The 12,054-nt window shown below is 30.4% G+C and overlaps 1 long non-coding RNA gene across 1 annotated transcript; it reads right to left on the bottom strand.

The window, feature by feature from the left end:
- Positions 1-1,020: 1,020 nt before the first annotated feature.
- LOC149881031 (uncharacterized) lies at positions 1,021-2,744 on the bottom strand. Its single transcript, XR_016445725.1, has 2 exons — positions 2,590-2,744; positions 1,021-2,142 (listed from the first exon to the last, which is right to left on the bottom strand). It is a non-coding gene; the product is annotated as an uncharacterized LOC149881031 (long non-coding RNA).
- Positions 2,745-12,054: the final 9,310 nt, after the last annotated feature.

Below are 12,054 nucleotides of genomic sequence, written 5' to 3'. Positions count from 1 at the left end.
TCAGAAAAAATTTCTTTTGTACTTAAAAGTATTAGATTTTTACTTTCAAAAAATTTATTCCCCTCAAAAAAATGTGAAGCATATCCTTTCTATCCTCCCACCACCCCCACCACCTCCACCCCACACACACACACTCACATTCATAATAAGTCATACCAAATATAATTCAATAAAACACCAATTCACAAAAGATGAACACTAAAATATTTGCACTGGAGAAATCATAAGATACTATGGTCCCCACAGTATACATACATACATTCATACATACATACATACATACATACATACATACATACATACATACATACATACATACATACATACATACATACATACATACATACATACATACATACATACATACATACATACATACATACATAGAATTAAAAAGAGATTTGCTGATTGAGTAACTAATAAACTTGATATGAATAAAAATTTTCATTTTTAACCCTTTAGCGCCCGTGTAGCAGATCTGCTACATAACTTCAGAAACCTTTTATGGCCATCCTGTCAACACAGTGATCTCAAAAACACCTTTTGTAGCATATTTACAACATATTTTTGTTGATCTGATTTAGCTAGGTTAATATAATTAGATAATCAAGACTTAAAAACACATCAAAATTGTCTTTTTAAAAATCGGATGATTGCTGTCAGACAAGGTATTTTCAAAGAGAGTTTTTTCCTGTTTTTTTACGAATATTAAAGCTTATTTGTTTATTTTATTTTAAATTAATAACACATGTAAGTTTTAGAAGTATTTAAGAGAGTTTCCTCTTTTTGAAACTATCACAAAATGCTATCTGAATTTATATGTATCACATATGCTACAATGACAAAATTGGGTTTGCTAGTGAAATTTTAAAATTTTATTTTTTAATTCATAATCTAGGCCCTAAAACAATTGCTTTTTGAAGTTTTTGGAGTCTTTTGAAAATTTTAAGCCCTGGTGGGCGCTAACGGGTTAAGAAATGTATTTTTATAAATATATTTAGAATAAGTTTTGAAAAATAGTGACTTTTGACATGTTTTCTATAATATAACAAACTGCATTACAAACATTTTTCGTAAAACATACATTCCACCCTTTTAATCACCAGTGGTTAAGCCATTTAATGTGGCCTATAAATATCTTCTGCGTCTACCACCAGTACCCCTAGCCCCTTAACTTCGTACTTAAAATTCTCCCTTGGCTGATCTGCTATTTACAAATGTTATCATATATATAGATATTTATATACAATAAAAAAAACCGAAGCTCAATATGACAAAGCATTCTAGTTTAAGTTACAAACTCGTTGGTTGTTTGGATTCGATACTTTATAGAGGAGTGAGCCCGGGCTCTCTTTTCGTAGAAGGATTTTGCGAAATATATAAATGGATTTAACAAATGATTGAAAGTATAAAATAAATTCGAGATAGGATGGTATAATTTTTCGTTAAAATAAGCGATTGTTGGAGGCATAAGACACACTACAAAAGAAACTCCAATATACAAACAAAAAAGCGTTGTTCGTCTATCACGCAAATATTTTCGAGTCTCTTGTTGCAGCATTTTCACCATTTCTCTCTCACGAATAACCAATGCAACGAATAATGCTGTATATATCATAAATACGGATATGCAAGCAAATAATAATATTCCTGCACACGTTAAGTAGCGCGCTCTACTGACAAGAATTTTTCTATATGCAAAACTAAGCGCTATTACTCCAGTGCTGACCAAGGAGAAGCACCATACAAAACAAATAGTAAATGCCTTACATTTAAAAGTTGTAAATAAAGAGTATTTTAGTGGCAGCACAACCGCAACTAATCGTTCAACGGCAATTGATATTACATGAAAGTTTGATACAAGTACACAAAATATAAACAGGATGTCAAATGTTATTGAATCCATTGTATTCATTTGCACTTTTTTGTCATGAAAGACATGAAAAAGCTGTTTTATGTCCTGACAAACCATAGCTATACCTGCAATAAAATCGGATACAGACAAACTGAGTAACAAATGTTCGATTCGGTCCAAGTTGCGCCACTTTTTGAGCAACAAAGTTATTTCGATAAGATTCGCAGCTATAACGGCAAAGTCTATTATTATCGCGAATAAAATCCAAATGCCAGCTGATTCCATTGCTAAAAATAACAATTTAAAAATTAAAAAAGTGAAATTTAACTGTTAAAAACGTCTTTCTGCACGAAAACATACTTCAAAGTGCTTAAAGAAAAACGCAGTATTATTTTTCTCATAAAAGCTCTTGTTTTTTCTTTTTTCTTTTTTTTTTCGCGTCTTGTTTTTGCAACGTTGCGCAAATTAAACACAGCATGTTTATAAACAACAGCTAATTTGTTTAAGCTAAAAATAAATAATTCCTTACAAAGTAAATAAACGTTGAGAATTATCATAAATGAATTTTGTTTATAAATAACTGTCGCCGCTTAATTTCCGTTTTTTGAACTTAAATTTTTACAACTCAACGAAGGTAAGGGCTTCGCTGGAACAATAAATCAGCATATGCCATAACTTGTAAATTGGTTAACTAAGAATGAATAAAATAACGAAGATAGTAGCAAATGACTCACTTTAAGCTTTGAAAGAACTTGTCTGCATTTGTATACAAACTAGTCATTCATAAAAAGACGTATTAGTTGAATGATCTGATCGTTTAATAAATTGTCTTATCTTAGTTCAGTTGAGGAATAGGTGATCCCACTAAACATTGATAGTCACTTTTGGAATGCGATAATAAAAAGTGCGAAAAAATCTTTGTCAATTTTAATCCAATTGGTGGCGCTTTATTTGTTAAAGTTGTTTTTTTTGTAAGATGCAATGATAAAACCTCCAACTTGCCCTTACTATATTAAGATGGCTGACATTCTCGCCCACTGTTTTACTTACTTCTTCCACATTTTCTAAGAAAGAGTGTCCTGTATTTGAGAACAGATTTGATGTTCTTTCTTAAAAGTTTTTTCTTTGGAAAAACGTTAAAATGATTTTCAAGTTATTTGCGGAGTTTTTTGATAAAATATTTTATTTTTATTGAAGTATTAGTTTAGTAACGATAATCAATTTTTCTTATCAAAAGAATTAAATAGGATAGCATTTTGATATAAATAACCATATATTCGTTTTAATAAATATTTTTTGGGGGAAAACAATTCTTTATAAATGGTTAGACACTTAACAAAAAAAGGTTTGATATACTTCAGATTTAAATGGCAAAAACTTGAAAATTAAAAAAATTGAATGCTACTCTTCATGCATGTTGCTCTCTCTATGTATGTTACTGCTCATAGGAATTTATTAAATTATGGAGGATGAATGCAAAGCAGTTTGAAACAAGTCAAACGTGGCCATTCAAACATTTGAAGTGCTATTTTGAACTATTAAAAAAGAATTTTCTCCTTCACACGTTTCTATTAAGATAGAAATATTTGAAGGAGAAAAGATAGAAAAGATAGAAATATGTGAAGGAGAAGAGATATACTATGAAAGAAATGTAAATAAGAAAAATAGTAAACCTCGGGTAGACGTTTTCATTTTTATTTATTTATCTTTTTCTCAATACAGAAATTCTCACACGATCTAACTAAAATTCTTAGAAACTCAGAATTTGAAAAAAATTTTCTTTTTTAATAAGAGTTCGACACGTCACTGCAATTGTTGCCAAGTATCTTCAAACAAGACAGTAAACACTAAACTTAGATGAGCAAAAAAAATAACAAGTGTTTTACTCTAGGGGAAATTCCCGCAATATATTTTAAAGTACCCAGTGAAACTTATATCCTAATCTTTAAGATCTATTAGATTTAAGATCAAATAAAAACACTGATTACAACAAGGCACCCAAAACGTAATTTCTTTTAACAACTTTCAATAAACGTCTCATTTAATATTAAACTTGATGTGATTACCTTGAGCTGTATTTATTTCTACTAAAGAGAATTAAAATGTTTGATTTTGTTTTTGATAAAATAATAAGCTCATGAAATTTTATGAGTTAATAAAAAAAACAGCAACAATATTAATTGTTAATTTTTGTGGTTAGGAAATGGAATTTTTACTTATTTAAGTGCCGCATCAAAAATTCAAAACTATGGAATTGCTTCTTTTTTTCAAAACTGGCGTTTTGCTGAAACACAAGTCCCAATAAAAAACTTGTCGAAGTACAAAGTAAAAAGTCTAATGTAGCAATCTAAGTAAAGTGCAAGTTGAACCTTTTAAATAAATGAATATGGTTTATTCATGACTTTTGAACGTGTTTAGCGTGAAGTTAGAAGATAGATTATTCATAAACGACCTTAAAATGACACGGTAGAAAAAGTAACTAACATAACTTCGATCGTCGTTTATTTTCAAATTTCTTTTCTTCAAATAACATTTTAAAAAGCCATCTGTATCTTTTATGATCAAAAATGATTAAAAAAGCGAGCCGTAAGAACTTTGTAATAAGTAATAAAAGATACATCTGTAAAGACACTCCTTGTTATATTTAATTTTAAAGTTCAACTTTTAAAAAAAAAAACTTTGCAGCATTTGCGTTAAATTTCTTGCGCCTTCTTTTTATTTCTTCGTCGCAGTTGCTTCTTATTCATGAAAATCAATGTTTTACAAGATGATTAAAAAAGACCATTGTACAACTTCCTCTCATTCCTTTAACAAAAACATTCCCTAAAACTAATTTCAAAAAAATAATTAACCCAATCGATTACTTAAAGCAAAAATGATTGTGATCTTTTTTTAATTTAACCATTTTTTTTTTTTTTGGCTCGTAAACTTTGATCTGTTTGCTTATCAGGTTTGTAAATGTAAGCATCGCCATCAAAGAATGAGTTAAGATCTTGAAAAAAACTTGGCAGAGGAATCCTTAAGTATTTCTTAAAAAAAAGAAAAATTAAGGTTATACAAAACTATATTCAAAATACGCATATATGTATATATATATGCATATATACGCATATGTATGTATATATACGCATACTTACACATATAAAAGCTATATACGCTTATTTTATGTCCGTAGCAAAATTTTAACTATTAAACCTAAAAGGTTTTTATATTTTCCTCTGCAGCAACGAAACATAAAATTGACATTTTTTTTTTTCCAGAAAAGCCACGCATAGTTTTAATTGATGACAAAATAAACGTTTTTTGCTTACGTATTTCTCTAAAGCAAGTTTTTCAGCAAGTAAATTTTTCCGGTGTGTACTATGCTTGCGCAGGTAGAATTCGTTTCATTTAAGCGTATCGGAAAATGTAAATTAAATGTTCCCGCGTCTTGGTTAAGAATAAGGTGCATTAAAAGCAGGGCTGTGGAGTCGGTAAGCTGCTGTTCCGACTCCGACTCCGACTCCTTGATTTTATCATGGAGCGACTCCGACTCCGACTCCGACTCCGACTCCCGATTCCCGACTCCGACTCCGACTACGACTCCTTCATAAGTAACCAATTTGTAACAACAAATATACTGTAGTAAAATGATAACATTGGCTATTTCATCACTATGATACAAATAATCCAACCACTTAGTACTTTAAACAATATTTATTAAAAAACAATTTCTGAACAAACAACTTTTCTGAACTCTTGTTATGCAATAAACTCTTATGCGGCTGCTAATAACATTATGAATTTGTCAAAATCATGTTTGAAATATTGTCAGTTGGACAGAAAGAACTTGTTCTTCTTTAAGTTCATATTCTTTAAGAATCTTTTCTACTAAGACCTGGGGAAATTTGCAGGTGTGATAAGCGTTGATATCTTTTACTGCCGATGTCTTGGTAACTACTTCATTTTTTTCAAAAAAAAATTAAACATTGATTGCAAAATAGTTCGCTCTGTTAAGAAACTCAAACCGTACCTTAAGAAATTCATTAAGTTCTTCTTTTTGTTTAACAGCTTCTTCAATCACTAATTTTCTGATACTCTCTCTCTCTCTCTCTCTCTCTCTCTCTCTCTCTCTCTCTCTCTCTCTCTCTCTCTCTCTCTCTCTCTCTCTCTCTACATTTCATATAATCTTTTTCTATCATGTAATCTTTTTTAATAAAAAAAAAAGATTAAAAAAATTGTACTCTCTAGTCGGTACAATTTTACCGACTCCGACTCCAGCCAAAATGAGCTCCGACTCCGACTCCGACTCTACGACTCCGACTCCGACTCCACTGCCCTGATTAAAAGGCTCGCTTTAGTTTCGTAAATAGCAAAGAATTACCCTCCTAAATAATTTTTTTTTATTAAAAAGATTACATGATAGAAAAAGATTATATGAAATGTAGAGAAAATAGCAAAATCTAGATTAAGTTCTTTAAACCAAAATCTTTCTTTAAAATTATCGAATTTCTATCTATTTTAATGAAATTTTTTTTTATACATACTTTAATGAAAATATTTTAACCATATTTTCATTAAAGTAAGAAGAAAGTATTTATATACAAAGTTAATTTTTTAAAATTACAGCCAACTCGGATGAGTTTTGCCACTGGGTTGATTTTGGTTACTAATTGTGATTATATTATTAGGCAATAATTTGTTAAAAAAACGAAGCCCAGTAACAAAAAAAATAGCTTGATCAATCAGTTTTAGAAATATAGGCGGCTTGGACAAAATTTTGGGCGCGAATAAATTGAATTGTATATCTAACTCCAAATCTGATATTTTGTTTTAAATCCAATAAAACCGAAGTTCAAACTTGAAGTATGATTCGAAGTTCGATTTTTGCATGTGTAATCGGACCTTCTGAGGCATAATTCCCTGTTCTATAGGTTAATGTTCTAAATGTTTATGTTCTTTATTTTAATGTTCTATATGTTTTAATGACACAAAAAATGCGACTAATTTTAAAGATTATTTCTATAGCAGCTAAAGTTGATTTTTTAAATTACTAAATTTTTTTATTAAAACAATTTAAAAAACTTGCTTATGCACTCTCCACAAAAACTTAGGAAACACATATTGAAATTTAGAACATTATAGCATGTTTGTTTCTATTTCGATTTCAATCCAAACAAATATCTATTTAAATAAAGTATAGTCTAAGAGTCCATTCTTTACAAGATGGATATTTTACACAGTAATACTACATCAAAAATTACAGAAAGAAAAAAAATGTTATTATGGTAAAAGATTTGTTTTTTGCGATAATGGGTTTTTTGCGGTATTTACTTTTATGACAAAAATACTTTACAGCACTTGACATATTCTGACTGGCTTTTAAAACGTGTAAAAATATCTGACATCTTCTGCACAAAAACTTTACATATTTTTTGTTTTAACGTTGTTAAATTTTTATGATTGAAATTTTCCATCAATAAAATGAAAGTTGAGATGAATCAAGGTTATCTTTTTTTTTTTTCTCCACCTTATGGATATCATAACTACCCACATTCTTTCAAAGATAAAGACCTTGTTTGGTTAATTTAATAAATTGAAGTGATTTATTCGATGCAAAGCCTTGATATTTTTGAAGAAGGGAAAGCATCAATTAGTGTTGTATCTCAAAAATTAGTGATGTGCGAAACCAAGATTTTAAGTTCGAAACGATTCGAAACGAAACTAAGCCACTTTCGTTCGAATTCGATTCGAAAGTACGCTGCACTGATATTGAAATTTGGTATTTAAATAGTAATAATTTATAGTATGCGACAGAACACAGAACATTATACATTTTATATTCAGTAATCAATCATATTGCAGTTTTACAATGTAAACAAAATACTAAGCAACACAGACTAGACTCTAGAGTCAAATAAAAGTGAATGAAATCAAATGAGACTAATATCATAAAAAAATCAACTCAAGTGCTTGCAATGCAGTGCATAGAATAAAGACTAGGACTAGTATTATATTTACAGTTATAGTTTAACAGATAATTCAGTACAAATAAAAGTACAATGCTGTAATGAATGCAAATGCAATACTGTTATGTACATGCATAGACAATGGTTCCAGAGAGTCCGAGACCTTAATTTACAGTGTACTGTACTGGCTGTGGCTGGCAGGGCAGTCTGGCTTCGGTACTCTACTGCTATCTGCTATACTACAAGTTTTCGTGAACAAAAGTTAGGTTCAATCATATACATTCTGACCTCACAGCATGCTTACAACAGCATCCTATTCGCAGTTGCTGTTGTAAGCATGCAGTTGAAGTCATCCCATAAACTGCCTGGCTTGGAGGCTGCAGCTGATGTCCGACCAGGACCATCACTTCCAAATACAGGAGCGGGAGCACCAGTACTAAGACATGTACCAGAAAAAATCTGCGCGTGTTCTGATGTGGTGTTTACGGAAACCCTACATCATTTAAAATAGCTAATTGTTTTAAAATGTGATTGTGTTAATGCTGTTCAAAATTTAAACAACTCTGTTATTAAAACAACTAGCTTTAATTGAAATGTCATCAAATCAAGATAAGAAGCGAGAAAAAATTTTGCATTTTCTCGTTGAAAATCCTGGTGTATCAAACAAAACAATTTCTAAAGAGCTGCAGATTGTAAGCAATAAAATGGTCAGAAGGAAGGAAATGAAAAAAAACTTAATTTGAAGAAGAGGAGTTGGTTGAATGGCGTGGTGTGTCATCTGATTTTAACGATCCTAAAACAAAGAATGATTTGATAAAGGCTGCTTCAGACGTACCTAAACTTCGTAAATCTTCAGATACTCCACAGTTTAAAAATCGACTTATAACTGAATATTGAGTAAAACTACATCCTTAAAAGAAATCCTGGAATTGTTCTTCATTACCCTGAATTACCCAGTTATTTTTGATACAACCTCTGCAATTACAAGAGAATTTTCTGGCGCAGTTACACAGCTGCAGAAGCATTTGAAAAGCTTGAGTTAAACAAACCTCTTTATATTGGATGCCAACATCGTGTTCTCGATACAATTCTAAAACATACGATGAATGATTATTTTGAAAGGGCAACTACCTCGCCTAATCTCAATTATTGGTTCATTGGTAAAGTAACAAAAGATAAAGGGCAGTTGAATAGCAATTTAGAATTTTTTGGCTTGTTGAATCAAATTTCACCTCAACAGTCAAGTGTTTGTCCTAAATGGAAATTAAAGTTATGCTGGATTTACTTCAACTGTGCAAAAACATCATAAAAAATCAATATTAAATTTATTTTGACAAAGTACGCTAAAAATCAGTAGGGAATGGAATCTGTATGAGGATTTTGTGTGCACCCAGGATGGTGCTTCGCTTCATAAATGATCTTGAAGCTAGACAAAGGCCAGAAGGTCGCTGGTCAAATCTACAGCAATAAATTTGTCTGTCTTTTTGGCCAGCGACCTTCTGGCATTCGTCCAGACTTGACTTGAACCCCCTTGAATATGCAATTTTATCCGTATTGGAGCACTCAACCAATTCTAGTTGTTCCATTTACATAAAAATTAAAAACTAAATTCACTTTCAAAACTAAAAAGTAGGTTATTCCACCTCGTTTTCAATTTTATCTTTCAAGTTGAACTTCTGTAATAATACTTTGAAATTTCTTTCTGTAGTAATACTTTTAACTTACCTGCAATATGCATAGAAGCAATACTTGATAAAATTATTAGTAAAGAATTTTTGAAAAATCTACAACTTTCTGACCTCAACTGCAGTTTCATATAAAATTGTCAGCCTGTAAACTTTTATAAATACCCTTGTTTATTTCATCATTTATCTCTAAATAGGACACATTTCTAGTCCTAAGCATAAAAAATAGTTAAAAATTAAATATAAAAATGTAAATAAAAAAATATTTTGAATAATCTGGTTGAACATGACCTGATTCCATTACACACTTTACAAACTAAATTTGTACTCCAATAGTATAGTCAGTTCATTAGGGGGGAGCAACAACACAAGCTAGTTGATTGTCTAGACCCATTTTATGGTCAAGCCGAGGACTTTTTGAACAGAGTTTGTTATCAATAACTTTTTCAAAGTTAAAATCGCTATGCATAAATGTCAGTAGAAGAAGATGAAATGATGCCTATTTCTGCTATAGCTGTAATTTCTGGTCTTGACTTCTTTTTTCTGACAGCTACATTATATGCTGCATCCTTTCCCCTGATTTTTTTGTGTATTTGTCAACAGACAACTGTTCATAGGATTCAAGTAAACACCAACAAGAATTGTTTTATTTTTTATTAAACTTGCTTATCTCTTGTGCATTGAATTTCTAAAACATTCAGCTATGTTGCCATCTATTTTCTTAGAGAATAAATAGAGTAGAGCCTTCCGTGGATTTTGTTTTTAAAGGTAAGGTTCTCTTGTAGTTAATCCACGTGATAGACTTTATTTAAGCTGACTTCTTCTTCTTTCTATACAAAAAGCCCTTTTAAATAGTCTTTAAGAGCTAATTTTTTTTTTCTTTAGTTTTTTGTATTACCGGAAATCACTTATAAGCCTTGCAAGCTGGCTTACAAAAAATAGAAAGAGGAAAGGAGTTTTTTTACTTCAAACTCAAAAATGTAGTTTTTAAACTAATGTCATGAAAATAGCCATTTTTTTGCTTATAAGAAATTTGTGAATGTTTAGTTAACGATCTTGGCTTGTTGATGGTGAGGAACTGGCAGAGGCGCTGAGGTAGATTGCTTTTCAATTTCTTCCTTTTCATTTTTTTCGTTTCCCTTAACACTGCAGGAAAATTTTAATTGCCTCGTCAAATTGTGTACTCTTCAAATATTAGATGTTTGAACTGTTAATTTTTTAATTGACTCTTTACTCATTTTACAATATTTCCTTCAGTACCAGTTTCTTTACAAGCGCAAATGAAATGTTAACCATCTTCTTTAGACCCATTAAAAAAAAAACACTAGATTTTGGTCTAGGGTTAAGGATATATAAAAAATAGATTAAAATTTATTTGTCTAAGCCCTTTTGTTAACTAAAAGGTAAATTAATAATATACGTCTATAACTAACATTCAAGATGTAATGATTAACTGAGCACTTATTGCACAAATTAAGATTTCTGAAAAGAAATAGACCAAAGTAGTTGAGTATAATAAATTTAAATGTTTAGAGCATAACTTGACATTTTTCTTTTCATCACCAAAGCTCCTATAGCATGTAGGCTTTGCCTATAGGCAACTGTTGTGTAACTACATATCGTAAAGTGTTTTTATTTAGACAAAGTACTTTACGCAGTGTCTATGCGCAAATCGCGATTTTGGTTTTAATTTTTTTTTATTGAATAAGTGAAGTTTTAAAATTTAATTTTTAAAGCAGGAGGTTTTTTCTAGCTTAGGCTTCTACTAAAAACCTCTAGCCTTCGACTCTTTAGCTTTTAAGCCCTGAAGCAGGTACCGAAATTATTTTGAACAACAGAAATGCCTTTAGACGCCGCACTATGCATCGCTAAGCGGAAATAGGATTTTGTACATATTTTTTAGTGATTTTTCATATTTAAACTTTTTAAGTTTTTTCTTTTTGCATTCAATTTTTAATTCTCTATAAAAAAAAAAATCATTTTTAGTTTTTTTAAACTTTTGACATCTTAAGGGTTTTTTTAAGGTTTTAAAAAACTCGCTTTTTTGTTAAAATCCTTTCAAAATATATGATAAGTGTAGAATTTCTATATTATTTTTATGCGAAATTAAAATAATCATGTATTTAATTGAATGTAAAACTAGAAATAGAAAAAAAGGGTTTTGGCATAGCATTTTTTTGCTGATTTTTTGATTTCTTAAACATTGATTGATTTGAGCATGTGGTCACAGAGGTCGCCTCGTTTTTTTTGAATAAAATATAGCTACTGCGAATTGAATTTACTGCCATGCAAAAAAATTGAGGCGACCTCTGTGACCTCATGCTTAAAAATCATTTTTACTATTGTGGATTTTATTCAAAAACCGACTAAATTCTGTGAAGTAAATGAAAATTCCGTAGTTCAACAACTTCCGGTAAGTTTTTATTTGATTCAGTTTTACCTTGCGATGGTTTTTATAAATTATCAAAATGGCTTGATTCACTCATCGTCAACTTTTAACACATACATTTCCAGAGCAGGTGAAATATTCAGAAACTGAAGTAAAATATAGTCTCTTCAATATGAT

The sequence above is a fragment of the Hydra viridissima genome, unplaced genomic scaffold, assembly GCF_058129835.1.
Source record: "Hydra viridissima isolate aposymbiotic clone 2 unplaced genomic scaffold, HvirCarnegie_v1 scaffold_12, whole genome shotgun sequence".
NCBI lineage: Eukaryota > Metazoa > Cnidaria > Hydrozoa > Anthoathecata > Hydridae > Hydra > Hydra viridissima.
Note: the sequence above shows the minus strand (reverse complement) of the source record. Positions and strands in the feature narration are given on the sequence as shown.